The sequence below is a fragment of the Equus caballus genome, chromosome 28, assembly GCF_041296265.1.
Source record: "Equus caballus isolate H_3958 breed thoroughbred chromosome 28, TB-T2T, whole genome shotgun sequence".
NCBI lineage: Eukaryota > Metazoa > Chordata > Mammalia > Perissodactyla > Equidae > Equus > Equus caballus.
This window is the reverse complement of record NC_091711.1, coordinates 49,603,609-49,625,512: the sequence shown is the minus strand read 5'-3', so window position 1 is coordinate 49,625,512 and position 21,904 is coordinate 49,603,609. Positions and strand designations below refer to the sequence as shown.

Genomic DNA, 21,904 nt, shown 5'->3' with positions numbered 1-21,904 from the left:
ATGACCGAATTCTTGAGCGGGGAGACGGTCCTGGGGGCATGTCATCACGGGGCCCCTATAAGAGGAGAGTGAAGGGAGATGGTCCTGGGGCTGTGTTATCACAGGGTCCCTAAAAGAGGAAGGTGAAGGGAGATGGTCCTGGGGCCATGTCGTCATAGGGTCCCTATCAGAGGGAAGCAGAGGGACGCCGGGATACAGAGAGGACGAGGCCAGGTGAAGCCAGATGCAGAGGTTGGAGTGACGCCCTCTGAAAATGGAGGAAGAAGCCACGAGCCAAGGAATTGGGAAAGGCCAGGAACAGACCTCCCCTGGAGATTCCGGAAGAAACCAGCCCTGGCTGCCCCTTGATTCCAGCTCAATGAGACCTGTCTCAGACTTGTGACTGCATAACTGTAGAGAATAAATTTGTGTTGTTTTAAACCACTGAGGGCCCGGTACTCTATCACAGCAGCCACAGCAAACACGCCCTGGCTAGAGGCTGGGTTGCCATCACAGCACCCCGGGCCTGATGTCCAGGGATGGCCCAGTGCTAGCTAGAGGGGGCAAGGCTGGCTCACCCAGGGTGGAAGGGCCTGGCAGATGCTGGCTCCAGGAGGGCCCTGTGGGTGCGGGCCTGGGCAGAGCCGGGCAGTGAAGGGCAGTTGAAGGGAGAGGCGTGACCTTGAGTACCTTCCAGCCTGGTCACACATCACAGAGCCGGCCCCTGCTGGTCCTCATCCTCCCTGCTTCCTGAAGAGGCTGCCCACCCCCCGACCTCAGCTAGGCCACAGGCTGGGGGCTCGCCTCACAGCAAACACTGGCACCCCAGCCACCACGGCCCTGCTGGTGGGAGATGGACTCTAAGAAGACACAGCCGGGCCCAGGGCTCAGAGGATTCAGATTCCCTGTTATCACATTAAATACTGATTCTCAGCAACAGTGTAACTGGGCACACTTGATTGTACCCAGCCCTAGCCTGGAGCCACGTGGCTGGCTGGTCCCTGAAACCCGGCACCCCCTGCAAGGTAGGATACATTTCTGCATCTCAGTGAGTAGGGAGGCTCAGGGTCCCATCGTCGCCCAAGGCCGGAAGCAGCAAGAGGACAGGCCGGATCCAAACTCAGATCATCAGCTGCCACCCAGGATCCCCGCTGTCCTTCTGCATATCATTACACACTCTAAATTCTGGGATGTCTCAAACATATCAGAAAATCCTGACGGTGTGAGATTTTCCCCCTAAGTCGCCTCAACGTGAGAGCAGAAAGAGGCTCGCATGGGGCAGGAGCAACTAGTTACAGCCACTCGCCCCATAACAACGATTCAGTCAACAGCAGTCACATATCCAATAGGGTCCCATAAGATTAGTACCACAGAGCCTAGGTGTGTAGGGGGCTATACCACTTAGGTTTGCGTAAGTGCCCCGTGATGGTCACACGACGATGACATTGCCTGACGACGCGTTTCTCAGAACATGTCCCCATCGCTAAACCAGACGTGCCTGTACCCGGGTCCCTGCACCAGAGTCCAATCCATTTGTTGGGTAGTGAATGTGGCTCCGAGAGGCCCGCGGGGGGCCACGTCTCCTGGGTCTGGTAATGAGGCCATGAGGGGCTCTGATCCAAAGAGCTTTGTCTGACTGCACAGCCCGGGGACCTGGACGCAATCACAGGAATGCTGCCATGCACAGGAGCTGGGGGACGGCAAGCAGAACCCCAGGGCCAATGCGGCCGGCCCGCTCCAGGTCTTGTTGGGGCTGCAGACTGGGGCGTCAGAGGAACAGGAGCCCCCCTCTTGAGTCCTGGGAAGCTCCTTCCCCATCAAGGAAGCCTGCTCAGGCCACTTCCTTCTGGAAACGCAGGGAGGCTGCGTGACCAGCCCTGCCCATAAGGAGGACATGTTGTGGGACGCGGCTGCCTACTAGGAGCCACATGCACACCTGGGCCGGCCACAGCTGCTGCCCAGGAGCCTCAAGTGGCCTGCTTCAGCCCTGGCCTGGCCACAGAAAGGCCAGGACTCAGACCTCCTCCACAGCAGCTGGGCGTGCCCCTACCTTCGGGAGTGGCTGGGCCCACAGGAGCCCCTGACTCGACCTCTCACCTGGCCCAACAGTTTCTCCATCTGAGGGGTGCAGAACAGGGTGAGTGGAGCCAGACTCTCCCCAGAGCGTTCCTGAAGGAAAACCCGTGACTCCAAAACACAGGCCCGCTGTCTGCAGAAGGTGCACGGACCCCCTGTCCTCTCTGACCTTGAGCCTCCCTCCCCAGGAGCAAGTGCCCGGCCGGCCCCTCCCAGCTGGCTGCCCTGCGGGGCCCCGGTTATTTCTACACCGGAGGGTGTTTTGGGGGCTCCCCTGGGCTGGTCCTCAGGCTGGGGGCCTGGTTTCAGGTAGAAAAACAAAAGGAGGCGAGCGCCTCGCCCAGCAGATGCACCTTCTGCTCCCTTCCCTGGCTGTGGGTTCACCCTGCAGGGACTTGGGGCCTGGACACCTCCCCTGACCTGGCCACCCTACCCCATGGCTGCTGCATGGGCGTCTATGCAGGGAGAGAAAGGAGACACCGGCACTTTGATTGCCCTTCCCAAGGCAGGGAACGCGCCCCAAGACTTCGTTACTAAGCGCCTCACCTCCGTCCAGCTGGCTCCCAGTTAATTAGCCCTGTTAATGTGCGTATTAATGAGGCACTGCCTGCCAGTGGAGCACGTGGCCCCAGGGCCCGTCCCAAGCTGGCCTGGAAGGCTGCTGGCACAACATCGGACACCTGGGTAATTACTCTGCAGTTGGCGACTCCGCAAAGGTCGACAAAAGGCACGCCGGCATCACTCGCCACGCATCCTGCTACAGGCAGGGACCACAATGCCCGCCGGCCTTCAGCCAGAGACGCCGGGACATCAGGCAGCCCCTCTGTCTCGGGGCCAGGGTGACAGGACCCTGGCTGCACCCCGCCTTCCTAGATCTTGCCCACCCCTGACAAGGTGCCCTGTGTGGTCAAAGCAGGACCTGGAGACCTAGAGAGGCCCTGGACCAAGAGGGACAACAGCCCCCTCAGCTGGAAAGAGCCCAGTGTGTTATGTGAGCTGAGCTCTGACTGGAGAATCTGGAACTTGCTGTGTCAGCGGCAAAGGGAAGTTCTTGTCACAGCGTCCTCGGCTCCTGCCCCCGACGGACCCCAGTCCAGTTACTTCTAGACTGAGCCCCCTGCCTCCAGGCTGGGTATGGCTTCCTGTGGCCTCACTCCCCGCATGGCAGACGGGATGGACCTGGGCACCCCAGGGACCTGGAGCCCAGAGGAGCTGCCAGGATCACGGTGCGGATTCCTGGATGAGGCTCAGTGTCCACACGTGGCCAGTCCAGCCCATCACCGGAACATGGAAGACAAGCCACTCCCTGCCCCTGCATGGGGGCCACCTGCAGCATGCCTGGGATATGCCCAGTCCCGTTCTCCCGCCTGTTAGCCCGTGTCACTGTTAGCAGTGGCCCCCTTGATCCCCAGTGGGCAATGAAAGGTACGGCTGCCTGAGCCACGAGGTCCTGGAAGGCCGTGTGCCTCTCCCATCAGGTGACTGGGACCCAGGGCTTCCCCCAAGCACTATGGGCATTTGGGCCAGATCATTCTCATTAGGGGACAGTGCTGTCCTGTCCACTGCAAGGTGTCAGGCAGCACCCCTGGCCTCCCCCAAGTTGTGAAGACCATGCAGGTCTCCAGACCTTGCCGGTCCCCTGGGGCCAGACCCCTCGGCGAGAACCCCGGTGGCATAATGAAGGCTGTGACCCCTGCTTGTTAAAAACATGCTCCTGCCTCAGTCTGAAGAGATCCTCGTGTCCTCCAGACCTTCTCTGGGCTCTGAGGACGTGGGAACGAAGTGGAATCGCTGGGACCAGTGGCGAGAGAGCCAGGGCGCGGGGCCGCTGGGCGCCGCAGGAGGGGTGGGGCGGGATCTGCTGCGGAGCTGTGCTCCGTGCCCACCAATGCCAGGACTGGGAGCGGCCGCTGCCCTGTGCAGGCTCCACCTGTCCTTTCTGAGCTGGAAGACGGAGGCTGGGAGGGTGGACCATCGTCTACGGGCTCACAAGCATCCCGTGAAAGTAACTGCAAAACCCTGGTCTGTCTTTCAGGATGTGCAGGAAATGCTCCAAGGGGTATCGAAATGATGCAGAGAAACACGGTTTGCATTCATGAGTCCACTTGAAGGCCTGGGCCTGAGTGCCAGGGTCCTCAGCCAGCAGCGGGGCAGGCAGGGGAGCCCCCAACATCCCTGAGGGAAGGGGGCACCTGGAGGGGCTGGGGGGTCAGGGCACTGCCTGGGCATCCCTTCCAGCTCCCGTGGGCCCCGCCCCCAGCAGTGCTGCCCAAGTGGAGCCCACTAGGAGGGGAGCGGCCCCACCCGAGAGAACCTACATGGCCGGTCACTCCCCAGGACTTCCCCCTCCTGGAACGGCACCTGCAGCCACACTGGTGGGTAAGCACTCCACCTTCCGGGGTGGTCAGGAGTCCCCTGGTCAGTTCACCTCTATCTCAGGGGGAGGGTGAACCTTGCTGTACCTGGACCCTGGGAGGCACTGCTTAGTAGCATCCCCTTGGATGATGAAACGTGCGGCCCTTAGGCCGGGCAGGAGGAGCCCTCTGCTTGTCTAATTAATTTAACTCCCTCGACCCCATGCCTGCACAGTGACAGGCAGCACGTGGCTAAAGCACAAGTGCCCTGACCGGCCCTGGAAGCACTGGCCGTGGCAGAGCTGTTCTCAGAAGTGTCTGCTGGCTTAGAAAGAAGCACTTGGAAGGAACCTGGAATGCTAACCTGGCCCGTCTTTTCCAGCTTCTGGCACCAGGCAGGGCGGGGGGAAGGCTGCTCACACTACAGAAGACCTTGTGGGGGGTGTACTCTGTCTCCAGCGGGCGGCCTGGGGGTATTGGCTCCCAGGGAGGACGCGGGGCTGGTGCCTCCAGGTCATCAGCCTTGGATGGGGCATCTGGAGACAAATCTCTCTCCTGACTCAGCAGGAGGCACAGGGGGCTTCCAGGGGCTGCACAGGGCGTCAGGCGCTGCCTTGCCCTCCCTGGCTGGCCTGGCTCCCTGGCCGGGAGGTGAGCCAGGCCCCAGGCACCTTGGGGAGGCAGGTGTGATCCGTGATGGGGGCTCTGGGCAAGGAGTGGTCACCTGGGCTCAAGGCTGGCAGAGCAGGGCGGGGGACCCAAGCAGGGGACGGCAGGGGCCACATTCTGGCGGCCAAGGAAGTGAGGACCCATGAGGCAGGAGGGCCTGCTGGGGTTGGGGGGCCCCGCTGACACCCCAGCAGCCTGGTGACTGATGGGGCAGCGGCCAGTCTTCCTGTGTCCTGACGAGACTTGTTCCAGTGGGCACGGAGACAGAATGTGATAACCTGTGTGGACAAATGCCCCCTCACCCTCGTCTCGGCTGAGTGTCACCTCCCAAGCTGACCTCAACTCCCCAGGCCCCTCAAGTCCCTCAGGCCAGACCAAACGAGGCGGCAGTCACTTGCTGCTCCCCTGCCCATCCCAGCCGGGCCTCCAGGGACAGCAAGCTGCAACCCGGCCAGCATCACAGCCTCCACTCTGGCCGAAGTGACCATCCTCTGAGCCCTGGTTTCCCCACCTGGAAAGTGTGGGTAAAAAGACTAAGACCGCTCAGCGGGCAGCCCTCCCGCCCTGTGCCGTGGCTGCGGCCCTGGGGCACCTCCTCCCTGCAGCCCCCCTACCAACCCAGGCTGTCCCAGACAACAAAGACGGAATTTCGGTGCTGTGGCTTGCTCCCTCTGCTAGGACAGTGCCTTGGCCTGTCTGGGCCTCCAGGTGCTCATGGAATAGCCAGTGGGCGGGATGTCCTGACAATCAAGGGAACACCACTGGCAGCACCATGGGGTCAACCAGGGCTGTGGGCACACGCCCGGCCCAGCCTTTGCCAAGGGCCCTGTGGACAAGGGCGGGTTTCACCATCGCCAGGGTGTGTGGAAGCCTCTGTGTGGGAGCGCCGGCTGTGGCACCTGCTGACTACAGAGATTCATGTTGGAGAAGCCGCCTTCCTGCACTGACTGTCCGACCACCATGATCCTGTCCTGGGAGGATCCAAACTTGGGAGGCCCAGGATGGCTCAGAAAAGACGGATCTTTAGAAGAATATAACCACCATCTCTCCTCCCTAGGGGGACTCCCCTTAGGCAGATACGGGTGGTGCCCACGCTGAGTCGCTGATTGAAAACTCGTGTTTTCCAGCCTTGGTGTGCATCCTGGGACCACAGGCAGCAACAGGATCACCGGGTCACCATCTTGCAGGGGTGGCTGGTGCCCTCATGGTGACAGCACTCGCCCTGATGCGACAGGATGATGGGAGCTCCCCTCTGTGGTCTTCCTCCCCACATCCCACAACCCCAGTCTAATCGTGAGAAAAACAGCAGACAAAGCCCAGGTGAGTGGCTGACTACAAAACCCCTGCCCGGTCCCCCTCAACACTGCCAAGGTCACTAAAACAAGGAGAGTCTGAGAAACGTCACAGCCAGGAGGAGCCCAAGGAGCCCTAAATGTCCTGCAGTGCCCTGGATGGGGTCCTGGACAGAGAAAGGACTTGAGCTAAAGGCTAATGATAATCTAACAGCATGGGTTCCTTAGTTGTAATGACTGCCTCCACTATCCTAAGGTGCTAATAACAGAAAAAAGTGGGCTCAGGGCATATGGAGACTTTCTGAACTATCTTCACAATTTTTCTGTAAACCTAAAACTTTTCTTAAAAAAATACCTAGCAGGTGCCCAGGGCCTGACCTCCCCCAGCAAGCAGCTGCAGGCTGCCTCGCCTCTGGGCCACTGAAAGATGAAGACGGCAGAAACGCGTTTCGGAGAGAAAGTCATCGGTGGGGCATTCGGGGTCTCTGACTTCACAAACCGTCATCGTCATCAGTAAGGACACACAGCCGGTTTCGAGCCGCCTCCCGCGTGAGGCGTCAGAGCTTCACCCAGGTGCTTGTGACTCTGCCGCTCAGGTGACTTCTGCAGCATTTTATTGGCCTCTCCCACTCACGATGGAGGAGACAGAGGGAGAAAGATTGTGGGGAGTGAGCTGCAAGGGCTGTTTCTGGAAGGGGTTGTTCAAGAAATGCCTGGGCCCTGGCTTCCGCCCCGCTCAGCCCCGCCAAGCCAGCTAGAGCCAAAACTCCTTTCCCAAGACAACAGAGAAACAAATTCAGGGGCCCAGCCGCCACCAGAGGTGGGAGCCACACCCAGCCCCAGAGACCTGCGCTGGGGTGAGGCCCCCGTCACCATTCCGGCTACACACAGGAGAACCCGCAGGGCTCCAGGAATGAGAGGTGCTCAACCACAAACCATGACCTCCAGAATCTGGGTCCCCACGGTAAGCCCGGGACACACGCATGTTTGCAAAGTCTAAAGGTCAACGCAACTGTCACACCCACCAGCCCCACTCCACAAAGAATCTGAGGACATAGAGCCAGGCTTGCTTCATGCTGCCATGTGGGGAACTCAGCACCTGTCACAGCAGGACCCCGCACCAGCCTTGCACCCTACAGGCTGCCATATGGAGCCAATCTTCCCTGCTTTCACCCTGGGATCCAGTCTGCCTTCTACCCACTCCTGCCACCAGGTCCTGCACCTCTGATAAGACCCTCACCCAGTGTGTGGCCCCCAGAGCCCTAACCCAGGAAGGATGAGCCTGCTCTGCTGTGGGCTCCTGCATTGACATCCTTGTGCCAGAGGCCTCGGGGCAGGTCAGCTCACTGCCGCTGGCACAGACCAGGTCCCTCCAACACGGATGGATAGACAAGTGGATGGAAAAAAGGACAGATGGAAAGGAGAGTGGAGGGAGGGGTGAGCACATGACCTCAAAGGGCTCCAAGAGAGGGCCGCTCCGCAGTCATGCCCAGGTGCCCGGCCTGGGGGCTGGAACCGTGCAGGCACCCATGGATGAGTGCTGATGAATAACCACGCAGCACCAGGGTTCAAACCCCGAAGGACAGAGATGCCCATGGTGGAAGGGAGGGCCGGCATTGACAGGTCTGGCAGCATCCCTCCCTGCCCCAAGGACACGGGGGAACAGCGAGAATGCCCGCCAGAAAGGGAAGCCCTGGACTTTGTGAGCTGCATTCAGAGATCCGATGAACTCGTCCCCCGCAAAAACAGAAACACAAAAGACAGGAGAGTGAGAGGAACTGTTCCTGTCTCTAGGAGGCGGCTGCAGCAGAACTAACGGATTGAAACCCGCCTCCTGGGTTTTATGAGCATCAGAAAAGTTCCAGCACCACACTGGCCCTTTCCAAATAAGGCAGGCGGAATATGTGAACCCACTGACACGACGATGGAGAGGCAAGGGCAGCTCCAGCGGGACAAGGGGCTTCACTGAGCCATGCGGACGAGGCAGGAAAGACAACCTGAGCGTTACAGGCCCATCGGGAGACGCTGGGCCGGCGCAGGGAGGAGGCTGGGCTGGCTCCCCGTGGGGCCACCACTGGCAGGAACAGGCCCAGGCCCGGGGCCTCCTGGGAGCAGAGGGGGTGAGGCAGGGGCGCCCTCCCCACCCCACGACCCAGCACTGCCCCTCAGATCAGGCCCACAGATGCCCGGGGCATGTGGGCCTCAGTGCAGTGGCCAGCGGGGCCCTGGACAGCTCCTCAGTGGGATGGGAAGAAGGAGGCCCCTGCTCATCCAAGGCCTGGCGTTGGGAGGCTGGCTGGGTCTTCCCAGAGGCACTGCCCGCAGCAGAGGCCACAATTCTCCATCCCAGCACCAGGCACAGAGCGGGGCTTCGGAGGTTTGTTGCACTACTGAGTGAGTGTGTAATGACCCAGACCCTTTCCAGTGCTCCTTCCGGCACCTCAGTTTCTCCCCCTAGGCAGCCCGAGGTCCAGTGGAGGAGACGACGGGGGCACCAACAACCCACAGGCGCTGAGAGTCTTCAGATCCCTGTGAGTGGTAGTCACTCCCAGGGGGCAGCATAGTCCAGGGCTCCCCGCGGCAGGGGGCAGGGGGCAGAGGCCAGGGGTGGCCCTTTAAGGAAGCAGAGATGGGAGTGCAGGGTGGGCCTGGAAGGCTGATCTGAACCCATCAGACAGAACCTTCTAGAAGCTGGGCCCCAGGCTCAGGCCCCAGATGTCCAGCTCTCGGGGAAAGGGGGCCATCTCTCCCAGGACTAAGTCAGCCTCCAGTACTCGGCCGAGGCCCCAGTCAAAGAGGAGAAAATGCCGCGAGGACAGCAAGGCACCTGTGACGGGAGATGGGAGGAGAGCTGCCTGGACCACCCGGGATTTAGGCTCACTGTTCTCTCTCTTCCTCTGTGGACGGGTGCTGCGACCACGGCAGACGGAGCCCCCATTTCTGAATCCAGGCCCCAAAGGGAGCGTGCCAGGGCTCCATCTGGGGAGGAGAACAGACGAGACATCCCAGCTCTGTGTACGAATGAGGACACCGGGCTGGAAGCAGACGAGTGTCTTGGAGTCGATAGCTCATGTGTTCCCCTTTTCCATCAGTCGTCCATCATCTGAACGATGGCAAAGGGCAGCAAAGCAGTTAATCCAGGCGACTCCAACACCTCCCTCGCTGTCAGGAGGCGACGGGGACGGACAAGAGAGGCGTGGAGAAGCTTCCTGAGTGGGACGTGGGCCCAGGCACCCACCTCAGCCAGCCGAGGTTCCAGGTGGCCCATAAGAGGCCCCGCGCCCTTCGTGAGAGCCCATGCCGCCTGCAGAGCCGCGGGCACCCCGCTCCACATGCCACCACAGAGCAGAGCAGCTTGATTACAGACGATGAACACGCCGCCATGCCAATCAATTACCCAGCACCAGGCAGAGCCGTCCAGGTACCTTTATGACCAACTAAATCCGGAGCTTGTTCCAGCCGCATATGTATGAGGCCTCCCGTCCCAGAACTGCACGGATGGCCTTTTCCTAACTTGATCCACCCCCAAAGGCGAATACGAGACACCAGGACGCAGCGCCTGACACAGGGAGCGCCACACAGGGACGCAGCACCCGCATGGAAGGCACATTTTGGCCTGAGAAGGCTGCTCTGTGTCCACGCCAGGCCTGTGGCGGGGGAATCCAGCAGAGAGGCCCCGTATCCAGCTGTGCCTGGTCCTGAGGAGGGCAGAGGAAGCCCACTCCCACTCTGGAATGTCCTCTTACGTCAGAAGTCTGGGGGCTTCCTGCCATCATATGGCGTTTCCACCCAGCCTGGTAGTTACACACACAGACCAGACTCACTGGGTTCGAACCCTGGCTCTTCCACTTCCCAGGTGCCTCAGTTTCCCTATCTGAAAAACAGGCATAAAACGGCACCCAGGGGGCAGGGCTCTGACTCAGGTTTTCACCAGCAGGTGCTCAGGACGGGCCCACCCCAGTGTGCCAGTGAGGACCTGCTCCATCAATGGCGCACAGCGTGCCCCCAGGTACACCGCTGATGGAGGGGACCTCAGGGGTCTCCCGGAACACACAGCTCATCAGGCCCCTGCACGTGCCCCTGCAGAGATCTCAGCACAGGATGGCAGGGACAGGCAGAGGGTCCTGAGACGGCTATTCCCAGGCTCACCTCGGCGGCAGCAGTGGTGCGCCTGCAGGCTGCATACGACCTTCCTACGGCTGGTGCCACAGACCGGGCAGGCTCAGACAGCACAGAGTTCACGTCTGCATGTCTGCATGTCTGCAGGAAGTTTGAAGGGGGTCTCTCTAGGCTCCCATCAAGGCGCGGGTGGTAGCTTCCTTCTGCAGGCTCCAGGGGACACTCCCCATTCTTGACTTCCCCGTTCCTGGGCTGCCACACTCCTCGGCCCATGCGCCGCTCCTCACCTAACTCCAACCTCTGCTCCATCAGCGCATCTCCTGCTTTCTCCTCGGTTCCCCTTGCCTCTCCTTATCAGGACCCTGCGACTGCAGTGAATACCTGCTCCGAGGACCCAGGAAACTGCCCATTTCAAGATCCTGAACTTAATAGCATCTGCAGAGTCCCTTTCACCAGTAAGGGGACCTCCACAGGTCCCAGGGCGTAGGACGTGGATATCTTCTGGGGGTGCATTACACAGCTGACAACATGTGGGGTTCACCCCGAGTGTCACCCCAGTGAGCACAGGACCAACTCTGCTTTCCTTTCATTTCTCAGCCAGGCAGTCAACCCACCTTGATGGAGACCAGATCCAAGCATCTGCAGACGAGACTGGGCGTCCACGCAGGGTCTCTGTAGTGCCCACCGGACCACTGAGGACCACTGGGGACCCGCATGGAGCTCTGTATCTGCTGGGCCAGCACCACAGGCCTTTCAGGGGGGGTCCCAAGGTCTAACTGTGCCCGCCACCTAGGCTGAGGGACCTGCAGCCCCAGACCAATGAGGGGATGGGCAGGAAGAAGTCCGGGACCTTCTGAAGGGCCACTGTGGAAGGTGGCGTCACTCCTGATTACAGCGCCCCAGCCACCTGTGTGTGCACCCAGCACCGTCTTTAGGTGCCTCTCCCCAGTAGCCTGGCTGCTGCAGCTTCGTCTCATGACACCAAAATCCAGCCTCGCACTCAGCGACACGTTAGACAAAGCCGGTCACCTGGATTTCCTAGTTATCAGGACTTAACCAAATAATGTGAGCATTTTAGAAAAACAGGACATCAGTATCAGCAGAAAATCATAATCGGTGTATTCCTTCTCCCCTTTCAAAGTCTGCAGCCCTCCCCTCCAGCTCTGCCTGATTCCTCCCAATGACAGGATCCTCACTCCCTGGGGGAACCCATCTCATTGCTGAACAGCTCCGTGGCTGTGGACCCCCGTCCACAGTGACCGCCGGGCCAGGTAGCCTAGAGGTGGACGTGCTATGCTAGTGCGTCCCTGAGGAGCCGCCTGCCTCGCCACCCACGACTGTGTCCCAACGCCCCAGCACTGCCGTGCAGAGCACCCCGCTGTCGGCAGCCCTGGGCATCCATCCACAAAGGAAGCGGGGGGGGTGGGGGTGGAGTTCTTCAGGCTGGCCTGAGCGGGGTACCCATACCCTGCGTGATGCAGACAGGCCTGGTGGGGAGGGTGGCCTCTGAGGGACAGAAGCTGAGTACCAGCCAGGGCGCCCACCAGAACCCTGGCCTTCCACCAGAGCAGAAGCCGCAATCTGCATGTCCCCATCATGTGGTCCCTTCTGGAAGGTGGGCTGGGGTAGGGGCAGGGTCCACAGACCAAAGGAACAGCTCAGGGGGGTCCTTCCTGTGGAAAGGGGCCCAGGAGGGGCTGTGAGCGATGCCTCATAAACACAGGGCCATCCTCTCCTGAGGATGGAAAGTCACCTCCTGCATATAATGGGCTTTATTTACGACTGTGCAGAGCGAAAAGCCTAACAGGAAACTACCACCTTCAAAGTCAGGCGAGGGAAACCCCGCGGAAGGCGTGCTCACCAGCACAGCTTGGGCATCTGATGAAAACCTGGGTCCACCCAGCTCGTGCCCGTGTTTCCAACTGCGTCCTTCCAGCAGCTCAGGAGCTGACAAAGGCCCCCTCCTCTCTCATCTCATCCTTCGGCTGCTCAGAGACAGGGTCTTAGGACAGGGCCTCTGCTGTCACCGCCATCAAGGAAAGGTGACTTAATTAGACCTGTCAGCACTGAGGCAGGGTGGTGGATTCCTGCTAATTAAGAACTCCACCAGCTTCCCACCTCCCCATCACCATGCTGTCACCTGAGGATTCACACCTGTCCGCCCCCTGCTGAGGAGGGGCTGTTCTGACAGAGGGGGATGAGCCCTCAGGGGAGGGAGGGAGGGAGCTGAGCTGCAGGGGATGCTGGGGCTATTCTGAACTGTCTTGACGCTGAGTCTCTGTGTGCCTGTGCGTGTGTGCAGGTGCACGTCCAGGAGTTGCTGTGGGCCAGCGGCGGTGGCGGGAGTCACCCTTTGGCCATCCGTTAATGGCTTAGGACACGTGGCCACCCCTCCCATTTTGCCTGGTCTCGGGCCTCCGATGCCGCCAAATTTTACTGGGGCGTTTCACAGATGAGAAAACTCAAGTTACCAAAGAACCAAATGACGGAATGTTGGGGCTGCTGTTAAAAACAGGGTGGGGATGGCTGCAGCGACCGGAGCACGTCCACAAAAATACCGTCACCACAGGAAACTCGTGCTCAGTGCATATGGAATTTACACAGTTCTTTTATTTATTTATTTATTTTGGGGTGAGGAAATTGGCCCTGAGCTAACATCTATTGCCAATCTTCCTCTTCGTTTTTTTTCTTTTTTCTCCCCAAAACCCCAGTACATAGTAGTATATCCTAGTTGTAAGTCCTAGTTCTTCTATGTGGGATGCTGCCACAGCATGGCTTGACGAGCAGTGTGTGTATGTCCACAGCCGGGATCTGAACCAGGGAACCCTGGGCCGCTGAAGCAGAACACCGGATCTTAACCACTCGGCCCCGGGGCCAGTCCCTACACAGTTCTTTATATGGAACATGTATGGGACAAGACTGGAAGAGAATGCGCAAAGCAGATGAACCCCCCATCAGGAGATGGGGGAAACACGCACAGCTCCTAATCTAGACCTGAACGTTCTAGAACCAAACGCCGTGGTTGTTTTGATGAGCTAAAACATTAAAGCCTACAAGAAAACCAGGGATTCCCATGGGCCTCTGCCCTTCTCCCTCACAGGCCTCTGAGCCAGGCACCCTGCTGCCCAGGGAACCCTGGCCCGGCTCCAGCTGCCCCAGATGAGCCTCGCTCTTCCTGCACTGACCTCGAACCCTGCATTCTGTGTGGACGGTGCAGACCCAGAGGGTTAAACCAACCTCTCAGACTGCAGCTCCGCGACCCTCGCTTCAGGGCTGCGGTGCCCGAGGGTGGGAGCTGTTTGCTAAAGGAAAGTGTGTCCAGGTTATGGAATCTCAGAGCCGTTATTTATTTATTTATTTGAGGAATAAATAATATTTATTTGAGCCCTGAGCTAACTACTGCTAATCCACCTCTTTTCGCTGAGGAAGACTGGCCCTGAGCTAACATCCGTGCCTATCTTCTTCTACTTTGCATGTGGGACGCCTGCCACAGCATGGCTTGACAAGCAGTGCCATGTCCACACCCGGGATCCGAACCAGTGAACCCTGGGCCGCTGAAGCGGAATGTGCAAACCTAACCGCTGCGCCACCGGGCCAGCCCGTAACAGAGCAGTTTTTTAAAAGGCTACCTACTGCATGTTTCCAAACCCCTCAGTGAACACACACGGCACACATGCAGTCTCAAGTCTCAGTGTCTCCTAGGGCAGCGGGACGGGGGCTGGGTGGGGACGGCTGCACTCCTGCCAGGACCGCCCACGGCAGAGCAGGCACCACCCACCTGACGCCCCACAGGACGCCCCCAAGCGACGTCCCCATGTGACCCCGCCCACACGATGTCCCTGTCAGGACCAGGATGCCCACACGTGACTCCTGAAGCGTGAATATAAAGTGGACCCCGGTTCTGGGTAAAACCTTACAGGTGGTCATGGGACAGTTGTGGAAATGTGGACAGATAGCGGGGACAATCATGGCATCACCGTCACTCGTCCTGGGCGTGACGGTGGAGCAGGCTGTATGGAGAACGTGACTGTCAGGAGATGCTGCTGAAGATTTTGCCCGGCATCGGATGCCCAAGGTGCCTTTAAGCACAGCAGCAAAAGTTAAATAAACGTTTACATAAATTAGGGTGATGGACAGTCCTGTTGGGCTTGGTACTGAGGGGGTTCCTGGGATGTGAGATTTTGTTTTAAAACCCAAAAGTCTCAGGCCAATCAGGACACATGGTGGCCACGAATGAAGCAAACTGAGAGCCGTGTTCAACCGTGTGGGACCCACACACGACGTGAACAGCCGCGGGGCAAAGGGGTGTCTGGGGCACTCTTCTCCTGCCTTTGCTGTAGGTACGAAGATGTCCTTACCGAAAAGTTGGGGGGGGGCGTGAAGTTCTGGACACCCACAAACCTGTGCCTGGGGGCCCGGGGACGGGGGACCATGTGCAACCTGGCAGACGGAGATGAGTGTATCTACCCAGAATAGCCACCACGATAGGCCGTGTGTCAGCTACGTGGCGCCAGGCCCACCTCCCCCCGCCCCGGGCAGCGTGCGATGAGGCTTCCTGCTGGCTAATGGGCTGACCTTTCCCAGAACCAGTCTCGGAGCCGGGAGCCGCCGGCAGAGCCAGTGATCGCATTCCACAAATGTTCACACTGAGGACCAAGGGGTGGAGCGGCTGGCCGAGGTCACGGATCAGGTCATGGGTCAGAGCCAGGACCAGAGGCAGTCTCAGCACCCAGTCTCCCACCTGCCCCCAGGCCTCAGCTCCCGCTCCCCCGCCTGCCCTGGGGCCTCATCCCAGGGCTACAACCAGCCCGCCTTTGGGCATCAGATGGATGTGTCTGCATTACTGAGTGGACGTCATCCCACCTTCCCCAGCTTCCCAAACCCAAAGTCTCCGAGACGGGCAACAACGTTGAGAATGTCTCACCATCAACGGACAGCCCTGTCCACGGGCACCGCAGCCTGTGGGGACACGGCAATCGATACCTCAGCTCAAGGGCCAGCGACCTTTTCTGTGAAGGGTGAGGTGGCAGGTGTCTGTGGCCCTGTGGCCACGGGTCACTGTGGGAGCCTCCTGACACTGCGGTTGTGCAGCAGAAACGGCCAAGGACAAAGCGTGGGCCAGCGGGTGTGGTGCGCACCTGCAGAGCTGTATTTACGGACACTGCAGCTGAATTTTGTGAAATACTATTCTTTTGAAATTTTTTCACGCATCCAAAAATGTGAAAACGATCCTTGACTCGGGCAGCACAAAACAGGTAACAGACGGGATCAGATGGCCGCCGGGTGCCCGCCCCGCCCCAGAAGGACAATGGCTACCACCACTGGAGACTGAAGCCCTTCTGGTCAGTGGGTAGATGACAGGGCAGAAGGGATCAATTACAGAATCAAAGGTCTCTCGAGTCTGGACGGACAGACCAGGGTTCACTGGATGAGACTGAGCAGGTGAGAGAATGACCTCAGAGGGACAAACGCAGGACCAGGGGACAGGGGATCAGTTAAGAGGCTGACTCAGCAGGACCTGCTTGAGGGTCAACAGTACAACTAGCTGTTTAAAGCCCAATGCTGTCTCTGGACGTATTAAGAGAGGTAGGGCATCTGCATCAAGGAGGTGATGGCAGTGCCATGGTGGACCTCAAGTTCGCCAAGGGCACATGGCGCTGAACGGAGTCCAGATTCCGTGTGCTGACGCCAGGTCCCCCTTGTCCACTGGCCTGGCAGCTGAGGGCGGGCTCCTGGTTCCCGACAACCCAGGTCCTCAGGGCGACATGCCTGCCTCGCACGCCCATAGGCCCCCCGCCTGTCCAGAGGCCATGCTTTCCAGGGGGATTCTGGTGCTGGCATTGCCTCCTCTACGGGGCCCCCGCTCAGCCACAGCCTCAGCACACCCCGTGGGGCAGGAACGACCCCCCACCAGGCCTGTATCTCCCCCTCCATTCCGTGCAGCTGTGCTCTGAGCCCCCATATTCCGGTGTCATCCTCACAGCCTCAGTCTATGCTCCTGAAAGACAGGGAAGAGGGTCTGTGTGCAGTGGGTGGACCCTATACGTCCACGTGTCAGCACACAGTGGGTGCACCCTACAAGTCTGCGTGTCAGTGCACAGTGGGTACACTCTATACATCCGTGGGTCTGCACACAGTGGGTGCACCTTACTACCTGTCCACAGGTCTGTGCACAGTGGGTGCACTCCACTCATACGCCAGGGCTAGCCGCGGGAACGGGCTGTGCAGAGGGTGGAGGTGCCCAAAGCCACAAAGTATAGGCCCTGGGGGGCAGAGCTGGCTGCAGTAAGAATGCACAGAGACTGGCCTTGGTGTGATGACCCCAGAGATCCCTCCCGGCTCCTCCTCCAGCCCCAGGATCCCCGCTCCCCAGGTACCCTGCAGTGGTAGCAGATCTGTCTCCATTCTAGAGGACAGACAGCCTTGGGAGGCTCTTTGAATTAAGTGTTGCAACGTGACAAGTGACATGTGGTGTCCTTTCGATGCTGGAGATGGTGTGTCCATGCCTGGGCACCAAGGCCTCCTACAGGGACGGCTCCAGGGCAGCCTCCATGGTGACCGTGCTGGTGGCTGGCCTGCCCACCTCACAGCCTCACTTCTCCAACAGCCCCCACCTTCCACGGCCACAGCCTCTGCCTCGGCCGGGCCCTGCGCTCAGCCCCTCTCCAACACGGCCTGGTTTCCCCAAAAGCCGTGAGCCCCCAGGGCTGGGACACACTCGTGGGACAAGAAGATGAGCAGACACACATGGGGAGTGGACAGGGAGTAAGACGGCACTCGGGCCAGGCACCCAGCCAGATACCGATGATGTCCTCTGATGCTGCAGGTGACGGGGCCACATGGGCTGTGACCCCGCCGGGTGGCTCACATGGGGCCCCAGCCCCTGAGAGCCCCTGTTGCGTCCAGGGAACCATCTGCTGGGAGTCAGGTCCGTCCTGCTGCCTGAAGGTCAGCCTTCCTTGGGGCCACCAAATGGGTGACATCTCTCTCCCACCTCCCACAGCCCCACGATCAGGGTCACGGCCTGCGAGACCCTCAGCTGGGTTGGTTCATTCAGACCATACTCCACACTCGCAGGCCAGGGGTCGTGGGGAGTGGCAGCATGGGATCCACTCTGACCTTGAAGACACAGGAGGTCACAGGGTGGGCAACAGGTCATTGCAGGGACACGCATTCTGTCCCTAGGGGCCCAGAGTCACCCTTGGGACCTGAGCTCCTCCCACAACTTGGTGCCCCCTAGCCAGTATACTTTGCACGCTGTCCTTCGGTCAGCAAACAGGGATTCTGCAGACCCCAGGGCAGCCACAGGGAGAAGCCTGGACACAGAGTCTGCAGGTGCCAACTAGGCGCCACCCTGGAGGACAAGGCAGCCTGGACGAGGAGGGTCGTGTTCAGCAGAGAGCTCTCCTCTCACAGGAAACGTCTCTGCTGGTCTGGAAAGACCGCGACCGGCGTGTGAGGGGAATGCGGGCTGCAGAGGCTAACTAGCGGACATGCTCTCAGGATTCGGGCTGACGGGGGGCCATCACGCCACGAATGACCACAATCCCTGGAGCGCCCAGCTCAGAGGGAAGCTGGGAAGTGGGCAGGTCCTGGGAGCCAGCCCAGAGCCCTGTCCCCTGTCCTCCCCACGTGGCCCTGGTCAGGCCTACGGTCACTCGGAGCCGTCCACACCAGAGCCACGCTTAGGCCTCCTTCCCTCTGCAGGCTCCTGAAGACCCCACCTCTGTCCACGGCCGTTTCGGTCCCTCACGTTGGAACGGCTCTAAGGGCCACAGCAGAGGGAAGGAGTTTGATGTCATCTGCTCCTGCTCCTTCACGGCCACAGTGACTCTACGGGGGGATCATGGGCGCCTTTCTCCGAGGACGGCCACTCTGACCTGCCCAGGCTGGAAGATCCACGTGGCTCACTGCACCTCCCAGAACTGGCGACAGAGGGACCCCAGGACCTAGGCAGGTAAGGCTGATGGTGCAGCACCCCCATGCCCCATGGATTCATGAACACCCCTCACATATCCCAGGAGTGGACCCCAGCTGCCACTCCAGGGTCTTGGCTTCCCCAGGCCTCTCAGTCCTGCCCTGGCACGGGGCTTTCTTTTCCTCTGGCAAGTTATGCCTGTAACTGCCCACCTGGATGCTTCTCACAGGGGTGAACGTGTCAGAGGGGTCCTCTTGGCGGCCCATTTTCCTATGAACCCAGTGTCTGGAACAGCATCTGCCCCTGGAACAGAGAGGCTGTGACACTTCACTGAGAGAGTCAAGAGGAAGGAAGGAGGGAGGTGTGGGTGGGTGGCCCCCAGCACCGTCCCCCTTGTCCACACCTGCTGAGCTCCCCGGGGCCCCTTCTCTCTCTGGCTGCTTCTCCCCCTCCTCCCTGAGGGCAACTACAGTCTCCCCAGAAGCAGTCAGTTACCTGGGCACAGACAGGCGTCCCCACCCCAGGATCCCACGAGAAAGCCATGCCAAGTGGGCACGCCGGCACTCGGCCTACCTGCTGGAGTTCAGAGTCCTGTTGGGAAGAAAAACTTAACTCACAGGGGGTGAGGGGAGACCAGAAGCGCAGGTCCCCCCCTTCCAGGCCCAGGTTCACCCAGGACCTCTCCTCTGAGGAAGGCTCCCCCACATCTGCATCCCATGGCCGCAGGGCCCAGGGGAAGGTGCCGCCACCCAAGCCCCTATGTGGTGTGATGTGTCCCCTCCTCATGATGGCTGGTGACTCAGAGCCCACACACCAGGGCTCTTTTCCTGGCCAGGCGGCTGCCCCTCTCCTGGATGTCTGCACACCATCCAACCCCCCGCTGCTCCTCAGCCTGGCCTCAGACACACGTGGACACACATAGAAACACGGGCTCTGCCCACACACTCCTGTGTGCACACACACTCATGCACACACAGACTCCTGCACTTGCTCACACACACACTCAGGCACATGCGTTGTTACACCCTTGCATGCATACCTTCGCCCACACTCACACTCACCACCATGCTCCTTGGCAGGGCTAACATTCACACTCCAACCAGGTGCCAGCTCAGGTGTCCACCCCCCACCTCTCCATCCCTCCATCCCACCTCACTCCCTCTGGCCTTCGAGTCCCAGCCCCAGGGTCCCACTCCAGGAAGCGTCCCGGGGCTGCACCCCCCTCGACTGGGTGGGGGTGCCCACTCTGTGTCCACAGTGTGTGGCCTGGCCGCACTGTCCCCAACACCAGCCATGGCCGATTCCTGAAACTCTGGGGCCCTCAGACCCTCGGCCTCTCATCCCACGGCCCTCGGCTGACAAGCGGCCCTGAGAGTCCCTCTACTGACCCACAGACCCTCCACATGTCCCCTGTCTTGCGGCCAATCATGCCTGAGGTTCCGGATCATTTCACGCAGGACCACAAGCCCCGTAGGACAAGGCCCCACCCACCTCTCCCGTGCACCTGGCCTGACCCACAGGCCACCAGCCATAGAGGGCAGGCATGTGTGGGTGTCGACAGCCCCTCTCCAGGGCATCGCAGGCACCCCGTCATCCCTCCGAGGGAGCAGACGCCTTCCTGCCCTCCAGTAATATCAGGTCTGACTGTGCTGTTTGCATCAGAAACAACCAGAAGAAACCCTCCTTAGCGGGTGAGACCCGCATGGCAAAGACAGTTTTCCAAAGTGAACGCCATGCAGTGGCTCCTGGGACAAGCATTTAGGCTCTTTTCTCATGAAGACGAAAAGTCTCGCTGTGTGACACCTGTTTTGCACCTTAAGCCCCGCAGCGCCCACCACACCCACCCTCACCTTCTCTGGAAGCAGCTGATGCACCTGCCATCAATGCACAGACCCTGCAGTGAGGGCCGGGCTGATGGGGAAGGAAGGGGGCCCTACAGACCCGTGCAGGCGCCGTGCTCCTGTTCCTCTGGAATGTCGTAGGGCAAACGAGGCCCCAGAAGGTGACACCGCCCGAGCTCCCGGGGCCATCAACAGTGCTGGGTCCTACATCCTCGACCCGAAGCTGCTTGCCTGAAGCCCTCCTCCCTGTCCACATCCTACCAATGAAGGAGTGCAGGTCCAGCCCACAGGGACAGTCAGGGCACCACGGGGGCAGCATCTGAGATGGTCTTGGGGACCCACCCAGATGGACCAAGAGCCAACATGGATTCAGGAGCACCAGGAAAAGGACAAAGACCCGGCCGGCTCCAGTGTGGTGTCTCATGTCATCCACACGACCCACCCGCTCAGAACCCGGGAGCACTCAGCCTGGAGCTGCTCGTCCTGACTCCAGAGAACAAACTGAGCTTATAAGAATGCAGATTTATAGAAGCTGTTGTGTCTGCTGCTCAATCAGAGTTAAAATACTGTTGCTAATAAATACTAAATAAATGAATACTAATAAATAATAACAAAAAAATGGGGCATAAAAAATATAACACAAGACAGCACATAGAGAGAGAGAGAGAAAGCAAGAAAGAAAGGGAGAAATGGTGTCTCAGGGATTTTCCACGAGCAGTTTTTACAAAGCCAACGGATCACAAACAAAAATAAGGGATACCAGCATTGAACAGGAGGAATGAGGAAATCAAAACACAATACCATTTACACACGGACCCCCAACACAAAACAGTTACATATAAATCTACCAAAATATGTACAAGATCTGTAGGAGAAAAACTGCAAACTCTGATGAATGAAATCAAAGAACTAAAGAAACGGAGCCATGGTCCATGTTCACAGGTGGGAAGATTCAACAGTGGCAGGACGACTGCTCTTCCCAACTTGATCTCCAGACTCCGCAGAGCCACCGTCAAAATCCCAGCAACACACAGTGTGGATGTAGACAAACCGAGTCTCAAGTTTCCGTGGCCCGAAGACGCGGGACAGCCAACTCAACACTGAAGGAGAACAAAGCTGGAGGGGTGACGAACCCTGGCTTCGAGACTGAGGCACGGCGGTCAAGACAGTGCGGTCCCAGTGAAAGAACAGACCAATAGGTCAGTGGAACAGCAGAGAGAACCCCAAAACAGACCCCCACGAGCACAGTCACTGCTCCTTGACAAAGGAGCCAAGGCAGTGCAGTGGGGCAAAGACAGTCTCTTCAACACGTGGAGCTGGGACCACTGGGCGTCCACATGCAAAAAGATGAATCTAGACCCACAGCTTAGGCCCTCCACAAAAATTAACTCAAAATGGATCATAGACCTAAATGTGAAAGGCAAAGGTATAAAGCTCGTAGAAGATGACCTTGGTGTGGCCGTGGGACGGAAGCCGGTGGGCGCAGTCTGCAGGCTGCCACAAGCTCTGCAGGATTCTTCCTCCCTCCCTCCCTCCCTCTCTCCACAAGCACTTGGTGATGACAGTGTCCCTGTTACACGCGGGGCAGTGAGAGACTGGGCGAAGGTTAGGCCCCTCCCTGGAAAATCACACTGTCCAACCCCTGCAGTTCATTCA

At 59.4% G+C, this 21,904-nt stretch overlaps 1 protein-coding gene across 2 annotated transcripts in view; it reads right to left on the bottom strand.

Annotated features, from left to right (window-relative positions):
- The window catches only part of TAFA5 (TAFA chemokine like family member 5), a 249,377-nt gene that overhangs the window by 110,487 nt on the left and 116,986 nt on the right, over positions 1 to 21,904 (bottom strand). The gene's annotated exons all lie outside the window — the stretch shown is intronic.